The sequence below is a fragment of the Sceloporus occidentalis genome, unplaced genomic scaffold, assembly GCF_023333645.1.
Source record: "Sceloporus occidentalis isolate IW3139 unplaced genomic scaffold, rSceOcc1.0.p SCAF_7, whole genome shotgun sequence".
Lineage (NCBI taxonomy): Eukaryota > Metazoa > Chordata > Lepidosauria > Squamata > Phrynosomatidae > Sceloporus > Sceloporus occidentalis.
In genome coordinates, this window is record NW_028316987.1 from 53,338,981 (window position 1) to 53,357,639 (window position 18,659).

General features: G+C 39.3%; 1 protein-coding gene and 1 pseudogene across 2 annotated transcripts in view; one reads left to right on the plus strand and one right to left on the minus strand.

The window, feature by feature from the left end:
- The window catches only part of KCNH8 (potassium voltage-gated channel subfamily H member 8), a 196,637-nt gene that overhangs the window by 163,768 nt on the left and 14,210 nt on the right, over positions 1-18,659 (minus strand). The gene's annotated exons all lie outside the window — the stretch shown is intronic.
- LOC149309744 (large ribosomal subunit protein eL30 pseudogene) lies at positions 13,734-14,083 on the plus strand (annotated as a pseudogene).

Sequence of the window (18,659 nt, forward strand, 5' to 3'; positions counted from 1 at the left end):
CATCAGTAAAAGCCATAACCCACTCAGGAACACAAGGAGTACTTGGCAATGACTAATATTGTTATTAAGGCTGATAAATATCCTTATTTTTCCCCCTCCATTTCTACTCAAAGTTGCACTGGTGGGTTGTCACCAAACGAAAATAGTGTTGGGGTGAGGGATCTACCCTTATACATATATCATACTAATTGTCCTAATTTTACTCACTCTTTTTGCCTTTTATTGTAATTCAAATTTAATCTGTTGGTTGCTGAATGTCATTAAATTATTACTTGGCTTCTCTCCACAATGCAAAGGGTACTCAGCAGAATAATATTTAATACTGAATTGAAATACCAGAGTAATTAATTACACAGCATACAATATACATAACTTGAAGTCTATAACCACATGCCAGTGGGAAAAAGAGTAATTAAAATTCTCTACAATAAAGATGGCTGTGATCTCTAACCAATTAAATTCATGAAAAGGAAATTATGTATTTAAATTCCAGAAAAAGATACAAGGAGCAATATGTCAGGTTAAATCCATGTAATTGGGAACTAGCCAATTTTAGCAAATATTCTTCAAAAAGGAAAGTTCATAGCTATTCAATGAATACATAACGTAATTACACTTAGTGTTCAGAAGGTTATAGTTCTTCCAGTTTATCAACAACCATGAAATTAGGCAGAGTTCTGTGGCACCTTAAAAAGACATCATCCTGTTGTTGTTGTTGTTGTTGTTGTTGTTGTTGTTGTTGTTTACTTTTCCAGATTCAAGGTAGCATACAATAGTAAACAAAAGTAAAAAAAATCACAATATACAAAAGTTAAAAGTGTAATTAAACTATTAAAAATTAAAATCTGTTAAAAAACATGAACAATTAAAAAGAAAGCAGCAAACAGACAATCCAGCCATTATGTGAGGCCTGTTTCCCCTAAGCAATCAGCCCTGAAAGGTTTGCTGAAAAAAGGGTCTTCATCTACTTGTGGAAAGGTAGTAAGGAGGCTGACAATCTAGCTTTTATGCAGAGGGAGTTCCAGAGTAATTTCCAGACAGAAATTACATTTGATTGATCTGTATTAATTATAGTGTCCAAGTCAGAACAGAGCTGAGTGATTTTATTTGCAAAGCATGGCAAGTTGTTCACAATGAGCTATTGAGAGGTATGGATTCTCCTCTTGTGAGCCCATATGTAAAAGACCCCGTAAATCTTTATAGGTAAGATGCTACTTTATCAGGTCCATGAAGTATTATCCCCAGTCGATATAGCGATATAGAGATATAATTCTGGACATACTTAGATGCTACAAAAGGAAGCTTATAAAAGAAAAGCTTCCTGTATACTTCTCCACTCTGCAGCTGCCCATGCCCCCCTCCCCCCATGATTCTCTGAAGGGTGGAGAGTAGGCTCCTGACCAATCTGGGATGGAACTGAAGTAATTAATTGCCAAAAATAGGTATTTTTGCTTAAAATGGTCATAAGGATTTGCTTAAAATGGTCATAAGGATTTGCTTAAAATGGTCATAGGGATAATACACATATTGTCACTAATTTAGAAATAATTACTATAATTTAAAGAGAAATATAGTGCATGTCAGTCTACTGGGGATACAGTGATCAGGCGGCATATGCTCCTAACTGCCAGTCTACCAAACTGCTAACTGTGGACAGACAACACTGGCATCTCTCTTCTTGTGGTTCTTTACTTTAAATCAGACATAAATTGCACAGATCTTCAGACAGAAAATATTTTCATGTGAAGTATGCCCTTTGAAAGTCCTCCAAAGAGAGGACTGCCCATCACAAAGTAGAACACTACTTTGAAAACTGGGGAGGGGAGATTTATTCCAAATTGTGTAGAGGAAACTATAATGGGGAAGAGAGAATCACAAACATTATTTCTGCACATTTGTATTTTGTTCAGTTACTGTAGTACTCAGATAATTGATATAAATACACACATAATGGCTAAGACAGGAGGAAGAGAATAATATTATTACACAGTGAGACCAGAATACAAAAGTTAGATTTGTATCACTGTAGAGCATACTGTAAATGCAAACAATAACTAGTTTAAATTGTATAAACACCTTACTCTCAGTTGTATGCGCATAGGCAAAGCAAGGTTAATAGCATACAGAAACACCTTAAGAGACCACTGCTGCTTCTTGGAGTGCTTCTAGTCATGTACAGTCCCTAATCAGCCCAAGTCTGCATATGACTTCCAACTGGCCATCCATAGTGTAGACTCCAGATTTGAGAATTTTTTTCTTCAGACATCTTAAAGACTACCAATTTTCTGGTGGCAGAAGCACTACAACTTTCTAGAAATCATACTTCATTCTATAATATAAAATGTTAGATGTCTATTCTGTGGCATTGCTGCAGTGCCCAAGAACTTGTATTGTAACAGAAACAACAAATGATCTTCCAAGATCATGTATAGATGACTTTATCATAACACAATTTTTCATGGACTAGAACAAGGCAGGAGAGAAGATAAATTAGGATGTCCTGATATATCACTGACTGATTGTCTTAAGAATGGACTTGGTTGGTCATCAAAGGACATTGTCTTTAATTTTCACTTTATGTATCTGTAGAATACATTTTTGTAAACATGTGTGGGAAAGAAAGACTTGGCTAGAAAAATAGACATTCCTGTAGGATAGAGAGGTTAGCTGAGAACAGGAATCCCAACTGAAAGCCTTGATTGCTGCTAAAAATTCAAACAGTTTGCTCTTTTTAATCCAAGCTGTACACTCAGGCTCCTCTACACAAGCAGGATCCCACTATTACTGGACTCCTAAATGCACAAAGGTACCTATAGACATCTAATCAACTTTTCCTTGATTCCCTCCTTCAGATCAATATGATTTGGTAGAAATACTGTTCATGTTTAGGATAGGACACATGTACTAAGAACATGGAAGAAACTTCTGAAAAGGATAGGGGTGGGGAAACATTGGTCCTGTTTTTGACAGCAACTTCCATAATTACTCACTATATGTAATTCACCTCTTCTAAGAGGTGAATTCCAAAAAAAATCTAAAGGGCCAAAGATTGCCCATCACTGCTTAACATACTGCCTTTTCCACATGAGGGTATTTGAACAGTTGAGATTCTATACTCTCTTCATAACATGTAAAACCAGTTTACCACATAGAACATTTCAGTTGTGCAATACTTATTTGTAACAACATCTGCCACTGGCATGGAAATTGGCAAGCCACAGTAATAACTGTGATGTGAAAACAGCCTCCATATGGAAAGACAGTAGCTCTTTTCATTTGTACTGGATTTGATGGATGTTACTGAGCTAGTAGGAAGCGAAGTTTGAATATATCTTTTTCATTGTTTGTGTTCCATAACTTTCCACCTGAATTTTTAAATAAGATGTTGGACTTGATTTTTCAAATATATACATTTATATTCCAAATACCCACATTTTAGGCAAAACTGCTGTGAGTACATGAATTATCTGACAAAAGACTGCAATATCAAAGGAAATATATTATGTGCATTTACAGCAGGTAGTGCCCTAAGGTACTCTTTTTCACACCCCTCACTCAGTCATTCAGTTTATCTACTAATTATGTAAGCTTCTAAATATTGCAAAAAGGAAAATAAAAAACTTGCTAAGTTTTGTTGTGGCTGTCAACAGTTTAAAAGGGTACCCAGTTGGACGTTCCGTGCTGTCTTTCACATCAGGATTCATGTGTTATTTATGAATTGGTTGTATAATGGCAGATTATTTATGCTCTGATATTTATTGCTCTCCTTGTCCTAAAAGCCTTTGGAAAGAAAATAGCAGGAATAGACACACTTACTAGGCAATCATATTATAAAAAATAAATGGCTAACATGTTTTATAGTACTATACCTTTTTTAAAAAAAAAAAACTGCAGCAGCAACATTTACTACACATTAGGAATGGAAGGGTAGTATGTAAGTGTTATTTAGAAGCTGTGTGTCTGAAGCTGTAATAACTTCCTGAGAAGAACAATAAATTGGCTGAAGGTCTCTTTGAAATCAAGAGGGTTTAATTTCAAGTAACGTATATGACAGTAAAGCAGTAAGGATTCTGTACCAATTCTACTTAGCAGGTCTCAAAAATAGATGCTTAGTTTATCTTTTTGTCTCAAACTAATTACTGGCAAACATAAGCTGAAAGATTTCAAGAGCCACTTCTGCCTAAAGAGCCAGCTTCTTTACTATTGCTGTAGAGTTCTGCAGCTATTTAATTAGACTCCTAGTGAGTTAAGAATTGACTGATAAACTAATATGAATGACATTCTTTCAGAGGAAGTAATTAGTACCTTCAGATTATTTTTAGGGCTACCATAGTTAAGAAAACAATTATACGTCATCTGTCAAATAGTAATTAGTAACAATTGTTTATTAATATACATGTTAATGCAATATCAGTATTAATGTTCTACAGATCTATATGAAATTGATCATAAATGTTTATCAATACACTGCTTTACTGTGTGTGCATATAAATTATGATTACATAAATGGCCACAGAATACATCCACATAGGCAGCTGTAGCACCCAATGAGGCAGATGGAAATTATATCAAGAAAACATGATTGCCAGTATCCCATCCCCATACTTTATATAATCTATAAGAACTTTATAAATATTATGAACCTGCATCCATCTTGGACCAAGGCAAAAAAGAGCAGAAGACCAGAAAAAAGGGTTGTAAAATTAGAGTTTTTGGGCTATGTTGCTGTGTTCTGGAAGAATTTATTCCTGATGTTTTGCCTGCATCTGTGGCTGGCATCTTCAGAGAATGGTGGCATGGAGGTGTGTGGGGTATATATACTGTGTGACCCTTGGTTAGGAAGAAATGATTTACATCTTAATCTGTGTGTTGGTCTGTTGGTGAATGACAAGGATGGGAGGATATGAGAGGAGGATTTGTGTCTGTTTAACCAGTGATCCATTGTCTGCTGGGAAACCGCCTGACCCGTGGTAATGTTACCTAATTTGAAAATGGATAACTTTCCCCCTACACTGCTTTTTCAAGCTGCAAACTATTTTTAATCATTAAATTGAATGAGTTGTAATTAGATGATCTATCTGTTGATTAAATTTGAAGAATCTTTCAAATGGATTAAAAACAATATTCTACCACTAGTGAGAAGTTCCAAAGATGCAATGTTTACCCAAGTTGGGTTTTCTCCATTAAAAAGGCACTGGAAACTCATTGAAACTCTCTAATTTTCTTTCTTTAAAGTATTTTTGGGACTATGTCTTCAGAAAGCAGCGAGTGCAATCCAAGCAACCTTAAGTAACATACAGAATATATTGAGAAACTGTTCTGAAATTCAAAGTTGATATCAAATCCCATATACATGATCATCAAGAGTATGACTTGTCCAAGACCACTCGGTGGTTTTCCATGAACAAGTGGAGATTCAAACCCTGGTGTCCTAGAATCCTAGTCCAACATTCAAATGCTAAATCACATGGGTCTTTAAACTCCCCTATCTTTGCACAATAGGACTGATTTGGATTGGGTCTCTACCTACATGTTTACAAGAAAAGTGACTGAGGAGCAGGAATAGTGCATCTATAAAGCATGTAGATTAATCCCCTTTCTCATTCCAACACTTAACCTGCAATTTTCTTCATAGCAAAAGTGGATGATATAATCCTTGTTTTTTAGATAATATGTTTGTTAGATGATACATTTGTGGACATTATCTTGGATGGTATTTTTTGAGATTTCTGTGCTTTAAAAAAAATCTTAAATAGGACAGATTTTTTAGTCAATTAGATGTTTTTTAACTGAATAACCAGTCAGTCAATTAAAAATTGCAGCCCTGCTGCATGTCCATGTTGGGGAAAGCAGCTTCAGCTGCTGGGTATAAAAAGCCTGTGAACCCTGTCTGAAACAAAACAAAACAACTCATGACAAGGAAAGTGAAATTATGAGATACCTAAGGCATTGCTCCTATGAAAACATCTGCTGGGGAGTGTTATGCTCTCACCAACAGAAGTTGCTCCAATAATAGGTATCATCATCCCTCCTCTATGTCTTTGTTAAAGGAAGGCAGTCTGGTCTGGAGAGATAATGGAGTCAGCATGAAAGCCTGTATTGTAGACTGCTGTGGGAGACTGGGCTTTGTGTTTTCAGGATTGCTTTGAGCAATCAGCCATCCAAATATTGAGTAAGTGGCTTCACTTGAGAGCAAGGCATGCCAGAGTAATAAACCCTGAGATGGCAGGAAAGCTTCCAGGATGAAAAAAAAAAGGAGGAGGAGGAGGAGAGGTAAGTAGCAAGGGTGATAGGTTTAAGAAACTTTTGGCAAGTAGTAAAAAAAAAGTGGACAGTTGATAATCTAGACTTGAGCATGTTCATTTGGGAGATATTCTACTGGGTTTGCTGCTCATTGTGGAGCAATTTGTAACTATATGGTTTGAATTTAGGTGGAAATATCCTAAATGGTAGGGGTATGATATTTGAATACAATTATCTTACAAACTGCAAACCGTTTAGAGAGTGCTGAGTTTATTGATAAGTGGTATAGAAATGTACATGCTATTAATATTGATATGCTGGTCTAGAAAGGTTTATTGGTCTGGTCCAAGTGGGCCTATTCTTACATTTCCCATTATTCCCTCAACATCTAAAGTTGTGTCATATGAAAAATGAGGTAAATTATACCCTGGAACCAATGGGTTTGAACTCCAATAGAGAGATTCCAACTCTTTATTAGATAGAACTTCCAGCTGGTGACAACTGATCTACAGTGGAATAGACTGCCTTGGATGATGGTTGACTCTCCTTTGCTGGAGGTTTTTAAGCAGAAGTTGAATGGACACATCATAAGGTTGCTTCAACTGTGAACAGGCAGGGGACTGGTCACTTCCATCTCTGTGATTCTGTATGATCAGTAACCTGCATGAAGAAAGCTTTCCACATATATTACTCTATGAGTACAGATAGAATGTGTGTGAAATGTGTGTTCACTCTATAAGGAATGAATTAATAACTGAAAGATTCTAAAACAAAAGATATAATGTATTTCTAATAATTTATATTAGTATAAAATTTTATACTAGCATAAAAATATACTGGCAGAGCAGGTTCACATAAAAATAGGCAAGCAAGCTAGGGAATACAACGCTATCATTAATGGCTTCTACTCCAACAACATTCCTTGGTTTTCTGTAGACAGATACCTAGCATACCCTTGGAATTCCATAATACTTCTGTGGCACCATTCCAATTACCCAACTGTTTCTTTCAGCCTTCACAACATGTCATGTGCTCAATGGCTATTAGCTAGCAGCCATCAAGCAAACCATCAAGTGACACAAAATCCTGAAGATTGTTGTTGCTTTCATAGTGACATAAAGTAGAACCTTTTGGATGATAACAAAGATTCATCTTTTCCCATTTTCAACAGTGGCTAACCCAGCTGCCTTGGAGAAGACAGCAACTGATGTCTTCTGCTGCTGTGCAGCAACTGATGTTCAGTGGCAGACAGCCCTTGAACCTGTTTCAGCTTTAATGTGAAAAGAGGAATTGAAGGATCATAAAGCAAAATAACTGAAGAAAATTACAGAATATAACTACTAGAACATAGCTGATAATTATGGAAACCATTATCCTCATAACTGAGCACATCGTGGTTGATTCCCTTCTTGCAGTTTGTTTTTTTAAAAAATGTTTTTGGTGTGTGTTCATGTTTTATTTTAAAAATATAAAACTAAAAAGATGCAGCAAACCAATTGTGTGCAAGTATACTCTGCCCAGTGCATTCCTGAACATATCTGCCAAGCAATTATTCTCTCCAGTCACTGAAATGAAGAATAAATGTCAGAAAAAGAGAAAGAATGAATGTATTCACGAGGATTTTCTCTGATAAACAAACACAGGTTTATTTAGGCAAATCTACACTGTAGAAATTATGCAGTGTGACACCACTTTAACTGCCAAGGTGCCATCCTGGGATTTGTGGTTTTGTGAAACACCAGCACTCTTTGGCAGAGAAGACTAAACATTTGGGGGGCGTTCCCACTTGCGATTTAAAATGAATTTAAATACAGCAGTTCGTTTTAAAGTGATTCAAAATAAAGCGAGTGTTATCCTGCTTTTCAAATCGCTTTATTTGTATCGTTCCCATTTATGTAACGTTTTATTTTAATTCGCTGTAATTGACCCTGTTTCGTTCCCATTCAAGGATGAATCGGTGTATATTTAAACCGGTTTGGTTACTTTTTCGTTCACATTCACTTGTTTTGGCTGTCAATCAAAGCGATGTCATCATGACGTCACATTAATTCAGAGTAACATACACCGATGTAGCCTGTACCTGCGTCCCCACTACCTGGCCGTTTTTAATTGTTTATAAATTTTGCGGGTTTTTTTTTTTAAAAGAGCCAATCAGGAGGCGCTTATTTGTCCTCTTCTGTGTCTCCCCATATTAACTGCCATAACTCAGTGCTAGGGAATCCTGGGAATGGTAGTTTATTATGGCACCAGCACTCTCTGGCAGAGGAGGATAAATGTCTCGCAAACACAACAAACACAACCATCCCATAGTTCCTCTGGAAAGAGCCTCGGTTCCCCAAATTCGCTTTGACTGCCCCATGGGGAGAGAATCTTTGGGGAAAATTGCTCCCTGGGCTGTCTTGGAAGTCCTGCAAAACCCATCCCATAGTTCCTCTGGAAAGAGCCTCGGTTCCCCAAATTCGCTTTGCCTGCCCCATTGATCTCTGGGCTGTCCTCCAAAGCCCATCTGGTGCTCAGGCAGAGGTGAAAAAGAAAGAATAGTTAAAAATGGTGTTCAATGGCTCTCCTCACACATCGGTCTATGAAAGAGGAGCAGAGGGGAGGTTGCAATCCACCAGAGGAAAGGCTATTATGCGAATGGAAGAAAATGGCGCTGGCAATGCAGAAAGAAACCAAAGAGGGTGACACCCCCAGGCCAGCCCCTTGAGCGCTGCTCCTCCCATCCTGTGGAACCCGAATCAGACGCCAAAACGTTCCCATTTAAATACAGAGATTCCTATCTCGGATCAAGGGATAATACTAGGGTAGACCCTAGCATTTTTTTTACGCCGGTTTATAGGCTTCTAATCCAGGTTAAATGTTATGATTCGAATCTGATTCGAATCGCAGTGGGAATGATTGCAGGTTAATCTAGAACTGTTCTAGAGTTAATTCGGGATTGAGTGGGAACGATACACCTTGGATTCGATTTGTAAACCGGTGTATAAGCAAGTGGGAATGACCCCATTGTAAAATTACAGATCTCGGGATTCCTGGGAACTGTAGCACTTAAAGTGGTGTCAAACTACATTATTTCTACAGTGTAGATGCGCCTTTTGTTTTACAGTTTGCCATTGCAAAATGTATTAAGAATGATGGGTTGGAACCTGATTGAATATTCAGATTGACATTTGCACAGTTTTGAGAATATTCTTGAACCAGAAACATCCTTCTAACATCTGAATCGGGATCACCAAAACTGCAGTAGGAAGCTTCCCATCTCAGCAAGAGATCCCTTGTCATGAGGGATAGCTAATTAATTAATTAATTAAAATATGTATATCATGCCCTGTATCTGAGGATCATCAACTGGTGTCCCATTAAATTAATTTGAAGAGTTTAACACAATTTAAAACAATAAAAATAATTTAAAGGCTAAAAGCAAATTAAACCTATTTACACTTAAAATAGGACCATTCTAAAGTAATTAAAACAACTGAAAAACCTTCACAGGTGCAAATATGGATGAATTCAATCATGACACAAATGTGTTACTTAATAGTCATGTTTTTATTTGGTCCTGGGATGAGAGCAGTGCTGATATTAATCAGGCCTCTATAGACGAGATATTCTATAACTGGGGTGACACAACAGAGGAGACATATCCTTCCCATAGTGTATTGTTCCAAGAGAATGGAAACAGAGGAGGACCTTCTAGCAGACCTCAGTTTTTGGCAAAAAATTGGGTAGACTTTTAAGTGTCATGGTCATCTCGGTTATCCTAGATGGAGCACAAAATTTGGCCAGTAAAGAGAGCAGTGAAAGTTTACAGGAGCCTCACAGACTCTGAAGCTTACGGGTTTGTTTGTTTATGACACATTTTTATTGGAATTAGAAAACCGTGTAAAAATTATCATTTGTCTGATAAGATATGATAGTGAAAAATCAATAAGTAAATGTGTGCATTCATGGATAATGTTAATATAAGGATCTTGGTGCCATCACTACATCTGGGACTCCAACTATCAGAGTACATTTAGGCATCTGCAAATCAATCTGGGCATCTGAGTCTTAAAGAATCTGGGGATGTGAATATTAACATTTCTCTCCATCTTTTATATATTTGGAAGATCAAGGCTACATTCTGAAATTGAGAAATCCTTTATAATCCTTTGTGCTTTTGATGTACTACAAACCAGAAAATGACCCAGGGAAAGTTGAGAGTATACTAAAGATTAGTCACACCTCTCAGGAAACATCATAGGCATCCCTAAACCATTATAGGTCTTTTGTCTCCTGACTCTCAGCACACTTTCTCCCAGCAGTGGCTGCAAACTACCTAGTTAAGAGAAACAATGCCTATTGAGAAAAGAGCAATATTCTTTCCTGCAGTAATTAACACCTAGACCTTGTACTATCAACTTTGAAGTTAATTCTCCCATTTCCCTGGCTGTGATATGAAAATGACCTAAGGAAGACTAATACATAAAGCCTGGCTAGCCAAGGAAAAATTCTACCAGTGACCAAAATTGTTGTGTTTCCAGCTGCTTTTAAAAAGGATGCTGGGTGCATGAGTTCCTCAAGCACCAGAATGCTAGATGCTGCTGGCCTGTGATACAAAATTATATTTTTTACCTCATACTTGCCTCTACACCAGCAGAAGAGCTCAAATCAGCACATGAACTCTTTCACTGCTATAACTATTAAGAGAAAAATTATAACTAAAAAGTTATATTCTGTACTTTCATTCTTCTGAAAAGGAAAAACATGTCTTAGCTAATGGGTCAAAATGACTACAGGACCATTGTGTCCTCTGGTCCCTAATCTGTAGAATAAGTGCACTATGCCTCTATCACTGTTCTGAGGAGTGCCGTTAACGATATGATTTGTGCCTGCCTTGTGATTCGTAATTGGGAGAAATGTATCTTTCATCGTCAGAGGAAAGGGTGGGGGCTTGAGAAACTGATGCTGACTTGGGCTTTGTAGTTGACGCAGGTCCAGTGGGTGTAATCTTAGCACTTGATTGTCCTGTATTATTGGATAAGTTTCATTTTGTGCAGCCTGAGGATCTGTGGAGAAGGGAGGGCCATCACTTGCATTCTGGGCCCTTGCCCTTCCTGGCTTTTGAAAACAGCTAGAGAGGGACAGGCTGAGTGGGTAAAGGGAGTGGTGAATGCTTCACTGCAGCAAGGCAGATTTTCATCCTGCCTAAAGGAGGCTGTGGTGAGGCCGTTAATGAAAAAGACCTCCCTAGATCCCACTATTTTGGATAACTATTGGCCAGTCTCTAATATTCCATTCTTGGGCAAGGTTTTGGAGTGAATGGTGGCTTCCCAGTTTCAGAGGTTTCTGGATAAAATGGATTATCTAGATCCATTTCAATCTGGCTTCGGACCTGGCTATGGGACAGAGACAGCTTTGGTTGCCTTGATGGATGACCTCCGCAGGGAACTGGACAGGGCGAGTGTGTCCCTGTTGGTCCTGCTACACCTCTCAGCAGCTTTTGATACCATTGACCATGGTATGCTTCTGAACCGCCTTTCTGGGATGAGGCTTGGAGGCACTGTTATGCAGTGGTTCTGCTCTTTCTTGGAGGGGTGGACTCAGAAGTTGGTGTTCAGAGATTCCTGTTCAACCCCTGGTCATTGGTCTGTGGGGTCCTGTCATGCCCAGCCTAGCTGAGGACTCAGAGGAGGACTGAGGCTGAGCTGGTGCCTCAGCCTGGTCCTGGCTCTGCCCTGACAGCTCTATCAGAGGTTGTGGCTTTAGAAGATAATCAGGAGCCAAACCTCCCGGTAGCAGGGCCATCTAATATTGGGGACATGGAGCAGGAGGATGAGGATAAGCATATGCTTATCTTTAGCCAGAGATGATCTGAAATGGTGGGCCTCCAGTGCTCAAGGAAGCTTTATGAAAAATGCCAGTTTATCAAGACTACCTGTACTAATAAGGGCTGATAATAAAAGGCTGGAAAGCATGCCAGGGCTTTCATCAGAAACTATCTGACTTCTCTAGAGAAAACATTTTGCATCCTGACTTGGTATTGATTTCTTGGCTTGAACATTTTGACTACGGACTGACTTAACCACGCTACTTTTCTGGAATCCTTGAACTGGACTGTCTGACTTCACTCTTGGCTCAACCCTTTGGCTTAGACTGATTCCTGATTTCATTTGCCTTTGCCTTTCAAGACTTATCTGGTTCCACAAATTCTGTGTGGAGTCTTTTTGTTTTGGAATCATTATCAGCTGCTGGCTGCTTTCCTGAACAGGTCCCTCAGAGTTCTGTTCAGTCCCCCATGTTATTTGACATCTATATGAAACCACTGGGAGAGGTCATCCAGAGTTTTGGGATGAGGTGTCACCAGTATGCTGATGACACCCAACTCTATCTCTCCTTCCCATCTGATTCCAGGGAAGCTGTCTCTGTACTGAACCAGTGTCTGCTGTCAGTAATGGAATGAATGAGGGCAAACAAATTGACACTTAATCCAGACAAGACAGAGGTACTCCTGATCAGGCAGATCAGGGAATAGGGACCTTGCCTGTGTTGGATGGGATTACAACCCCTTGAAATCTCTGGCTTTCAACTTGAGTGTGTTCCTGGACTCAACTCTGAACTTGGATGCCCAGGTTTCAGCAGTGGCCAGGAATGCATTCACACATTTAAAATTAGTGCACAGCTGCACCTGTTTCTTGAGATGCCAGATCTGGCTACAGTGACATACATCTTGATTACATCCCATTTAGACTACTATAACACACACTACGTGGGGCTGCCTTTGGAAACTGCTCAGAAACTTCAGCGGGTTCACAATGCCGCAGATAGAATATTGTCTGGGAACAGTTATAGGGAATATATAACTCCCTTGTTGAAACAACTTCAGTAGGTACCAGTTCATTTCTGGGCACAATTCAAAGTGCTGGCCGTGACCTATAAAGCCCTACATGGCTTAGGTCCAGAATATTTGAGAAACTGTATTGCCCTGAACCTACCAGAGTTCTAAGATCTTCAGGAGAAGGCTTTCTCTCATCGCACCCCCATCACAGGTTTGCCTGGTGAGGACATGAGAGAGACTTCTCAGTGGCTGTTCCTGCCCTGTAGAATGCCCTTCCATGGGAAGCAAGGCTGGCCCCCTCCCTGCTTGCCTTCCATCAGCAAGCAAAAACAGCTTTATTCAGGCAGGTTTTAATGTGTGATCATGGGATGCCTTTTTATATGTGGTGTTTGTTATATGGGTTGGGTATCATGTTTTTATTATGGTTTTAGTGTTTGTAATTTTATATTGTTTTTATGTGAAGTTTTAATTGTTTCACTGTAACAGATTTTTAATGTGTTTTAGTTTCTGGGCCCCATTGGGTCCCTTTTGGGAGAAAGGCAGCATAGATAAACAAACAAACAAACAAACTGATACTTTGGGGCACTCATGTTTTCCCACTGTTTTCTTGGTAGGGCAGTGTGATGGAAAATGTGGAGTCTACCCAGGAGACACCCCACCCATAGTCTTTAAGATGGTGGTTGGCAAGAAGACAAAAAAAAGGTTCTGGAATTCATAAACTCTAGACTTCAACTGGCTATGCAAAGTAGTAAATATGTACTCAGATACAAGCAGACTCTGAAAAGGATCCAGCAGGGCAAAGCCAAGGTGCTCATCTTATCCCACAATTGTCCTCTTTTGAGGAAATCAGACACTGAGTTCTATAGTATATTACCCAAGACTGATGTACACCACAACAATAGCAGCAATACTGAATTGGATACAGCTTGTGGAAAGTACTGCACAGTATCTACATTGGACATAGTTGATCCAGGTGACTCTTTTGTCATTGGAAGCATGCCAGAGCAAACCACTGAAAAGTAAACATGACAGAAGTTTAAATTTTATGTAACAAAATTTGTTATAACTCAAACTCCTTTGCACCTGCTCCAGTTTCTCAACATTCAAAAAATATAGTGAGAAACTGGAGCGTGTCCAAAGGAGGGCGACTAAAATGGTGAAGGGGCTGGAAACCATGCCCTATGAAGAACAACTTAGGGAACTGGGTATGTTTAGTCTGGAGAAAGTTAAGAGGTGATATGACAGTCCTGTTTAATTATTTGAAGGGGTGTCATATTGATGATGGGATCAAGCTTGTTTTTTGCTGCTCCAGAGAAGAGGGCCCAGATGCAAACTACAGGAAAAGAGATTCCACCTCAACATTAGGAGGAACTTTCTGGTAGTAAGGGCTGTTTGACAGTGGAACACACTCCCTCAGAGTGTGGAGGAGTCTTCTTCCTTGGAGGTCTTTAAACAGAGGCTGGATGGCCATCTGCCAGGGATGCTTTGATTGAAATTTCCTGAATGGCAGGGGGTTGGACTGGGTGGCCCTTGTGGTCTCTTCCAAATCTATGATTCAAACAAACAAACAAAATTCAATACTGCATTACCAGACCCCCATTAATTCAACATGTGGTTAAAAGAGTGAACCACGTTGAATATATGGGTTCTGGGTATAATTAAGAAGGGTTGAGACTGCATCATCAGAAGGTGAGGTGTCAAAAGGTGGGGACATCTGTACATTATACAATATCAAATATAATTATGTAAGGGCAGAGCTATGTTGGTCTTGCAGGGGCAAAGCACTTGGCAATGAGGGCCCATAACTATTTTTAAGTGTAAGTGGAGTGTGCTCAACACTGACAGGCAGGTCATTATTAATTATGACTATTTGCCAGCATTGTTTTACAAACTGGTGAAAAGACAGTGTGTTGCCTCAAGGAAATGATCATCACCCCAACTCCCACTGAAGCTGGTAACAGTCTATGAAAACCACAGCAAAATTATGACCATCTGGATCACTTCTGAGTGATATTTCCTGAGAAAGCTCAAATACACAGAAGTCTTGGTGGTCCAATTTTGCTTAATCATTTGGGGAGGGTAAGCTATCCCATGTCTAGTCTGTAGAGGTTTGAGACATCCCCCCTCCACCTGTTCCAGGATCCCTGCTAGTATCCCAAGGAAGGCCTGTGGAGCAAACAGTCATTCCTGTTTGCCCTTGGCCCCATAAGCACAGATATCATCACTGGCATGTAGATAGTCATAAAAAGTCTGCACTGTTAGTGATTTCTGTCTTGTGTTTTTGTTATGCTTACTTCCCAGGAAATTCCCAAGAATCACAGGCCTCCAAAGAATAATTTACTTTGTCAAAGTGGCTACATTTAGCTAATGTTAGCCATTATGTCAGAAAATGTACAGTAAACTGTTATTAAAATGTATAATTTACAGAAATGCAGGAGTTGAGATGCACACAGCTGTCTGGGTACAATTAAGCCAAACACACAATCTGGAAAGAGCAGCTGGAGTTTTTTTCCCAACCGTTTCTCTTTCTTGTTACTCACCTTTGTAAGAATCTGAAACATTTTAATATTACTAGGTAGAGATTGGGGGGAAATTGCTCCCCCTGCCAGCCAACAGGTAGGGGCCCCTAGATTGTGAAATGTAATTGGTATTGTCGCTTTAATCTTTATTTCAGCTTCTGGGAAGAGTTCAGGCTTGATTTGGTCTAGGGCTGGTTTATTTGTCTTTTTAGCAATGCACAGTATCCATGGAACTCTCTCCAGGACCACATTTCACATTATTGTAAATGAAGGGGGAAATCACCAAAGAAGAATTTAAACAAACAGCTAGCATATGCTAACGAAAGTCAGAAAAGCTAAAGTGCAGAATGAGCTCAGGCTTGCTAGAGAGATTAAGGACCATAAAATTGATTTTTTAGTTACGTCCATAGAAAAAGGAAGAAGAAGGAAATGGTAGGACCATTGCCTGAAGAAGATGGTGAAATGCTAACAGGGGACCAAGAAAAGACAGAACTACTCAACACCTTTTTTGCCTTAGTCTTCTCGGAAAAGGAAAAGGGTGCTCAACCTGAGAAATGTGGAGCATTGGACACAGTAGGGGAAATGCAACACAGAATAAGTAAAGAGGTAGTACAGGAATGCATAGCTAATCTAAATTAATTCAAATCTCCAGGGCCAGATGAACTACATCCAAGGATATCAAAATTACTGGCAAAAGTAATCTCAGGGCCACTAGCAATAATCTTTGACAATTCCTGGAGAACTGGAGAAGTCCCAGTGGACTGGAGGAGGGCAATGCTGTCCCCATTATCAAAAAGGGTAAAAAAGAGGACCCAAATAAATACTGCCCAGTTAGCATAAAAACAATATCAAGAAAAATTCTAGAGCAGATCTGTAAGCATGTGGAAGACAAAAAAATCAATATGGGTTTCTCAAAAACATGTCATGCCAGACTAATTCTATCTATCTATCTATCTATCTATCTATCTATCTATCTATCTATCTATCACTACCAGCTTGGTAGATGAAGAGAATGCTGTGGATATAGCATATTTTGATTTCAGTAAGGCCTTTGATCGGATATTCTTGCAAACAAGCTAGTAAAATGTAGTTGACTGACTGACCAAACCCCAAAGGGTGTTCACCAATAACCTCTTTATATCCTGGAGAGTAGTCACCAGAGGAGTGCCACAGGGTTCGGTCCTTGGCCCAGTGCTATTAAACATCTTTATCAATGGCTTGGGGGCAAACAGGCGGGGCAAGAGCAGCAGACAGAGGCCACTCCTACCCATTCATCCCAGGACTGCCCAAGGACTGTGGCAACCAGATGCCATGGTCCCGAGGACTACCATGGTCCTGAATGTGCCATGAAAATGAATGGTAAGAAAATGTTCCTTTTCTTGGTCGGTTTTGGGCTGCATTCGGTGGCCTCAGCATGGCTTCCAAGTTATCTGGGGACATGTGTCATGCACATACCCCAACCCCCAGATTGGCTTGACGGCTGCTCTTTTGAGATGTCTGTTTGAGGCCAAGGATGAAAGGAAAAGGGCCTGCTTATCAAATTTGCATTGCAGATGACACCAAATTAGAAGGGGTAGCTAATACTCTGGAGGAAAAGATCAAAATTTAAAATAATTTTAACAGATTAGAAAGATGGACCAAAACTAACAAAATGAATTACAACAGGAAGCAATGTAAGGTAGTACACTTAGGGCGGAAAAATGAAATGCATAGATACAGGATGGGGGACACCTACTTTGACAACAGTACATGTGAAAGGGATCTAGGAATCCTAGTAGACCATAAGCTGAACATGAGTCAACAGTATGATGTGGCAGCTTAAAAATACAATTTAATTCAAGGCTGCATTAATAGATATATAGCTTCTAGATTGACGGAAGTAAGAGTACCACTCAATTCTGCTTTGGTCAGGTCTCCTAGAATACTGTGTCAAATTCTGGACACCACAGTTCCAAAGGATGTTGTTCAGAGAAGGGTGACCAAAATGGTGAAAGGTCTGGAAACCATGGAGCTGGGTATGTTTAGCCTTGAGAAGAAACAGTTAACAGGTCATATGATAACCCTGTTTAAATATCTGAAAGGATTGTCATACTGAAGATGGATCAAGTTTGTCTGCAGCTCCAGAGAATAGGATCCGGAGCATTCAAACAGCACGAAAAGGGATTCCACCTTAACATTAGGAAGAACTTCTTGACTGTAAGGGTTATTTGACACTGGAATATGCTGCCTCAGAGTGTGGTGAAGTTTCCTTCTTTGGAGGTTTTTAAATAGAAGCTGGATAGTCATCTGTTTGGCTGTGCTTTCATTGTGTATTTCTTCATGGCAGGGGGCTGAACTTGGTGGCCCTTGAGGCCTCTTCCAACTCCATGATTCTGTGATTATTCCTATCAACTTTCTTCACTGTCCAGCATTCAGAACCATGCATAGAAAGAGAGGTGGTAAGTTATGTGTGGAAATGGGCTGGGGTTGCATAGTACCCATGGGAGGAATATTTCCACTCCCATTTTAAAGGGAGGAGTTCTTCTGGTTTCTCAAGGGTGGAATTCACAATTAATAATATCAGTAGCACATGTTATTCCTTTGCTTTGTTTTGATTTAGTTGCTCCTGCAAGTGGCAGCAGCAACTGCATTTAACAGCAACTTTTATGTATTTGGCCCACCACTGTACATGCCACACAAAAAACGATTTCATGTTGTAGTGTTATTTGGTGAGAACAGCAGCCACCAAAAAAAAAAAGAAAGAAAAGAAAAGAGAGAGAGAAAAAAAAGAAAAATGTAGGAAGCTTTCTTTCTTTAATACTTCTTTAAAAAAAACGAAAATAAAATAAGATTTTTTCCCCTGAAAAATATATTCTGAGAAGTTTTAGTTAGGCTCTTTTACCAATCCACAGTAGCAGAGAAAAGCAGGAAAAGATTGCTTTTTAGGACTTTTGATTACTGAAGACCAGTGTCAGATGTTAGCTTTTAAGTTGGTGGAGCAATGAACTTGTTCTGGGTTTTAGTCCACACTTTACAGGAGCTAACAAAGGTGCTGAACTCTATGTAAAAATCAGCATCCCTGCCTCAAATAGCTCCTTGGA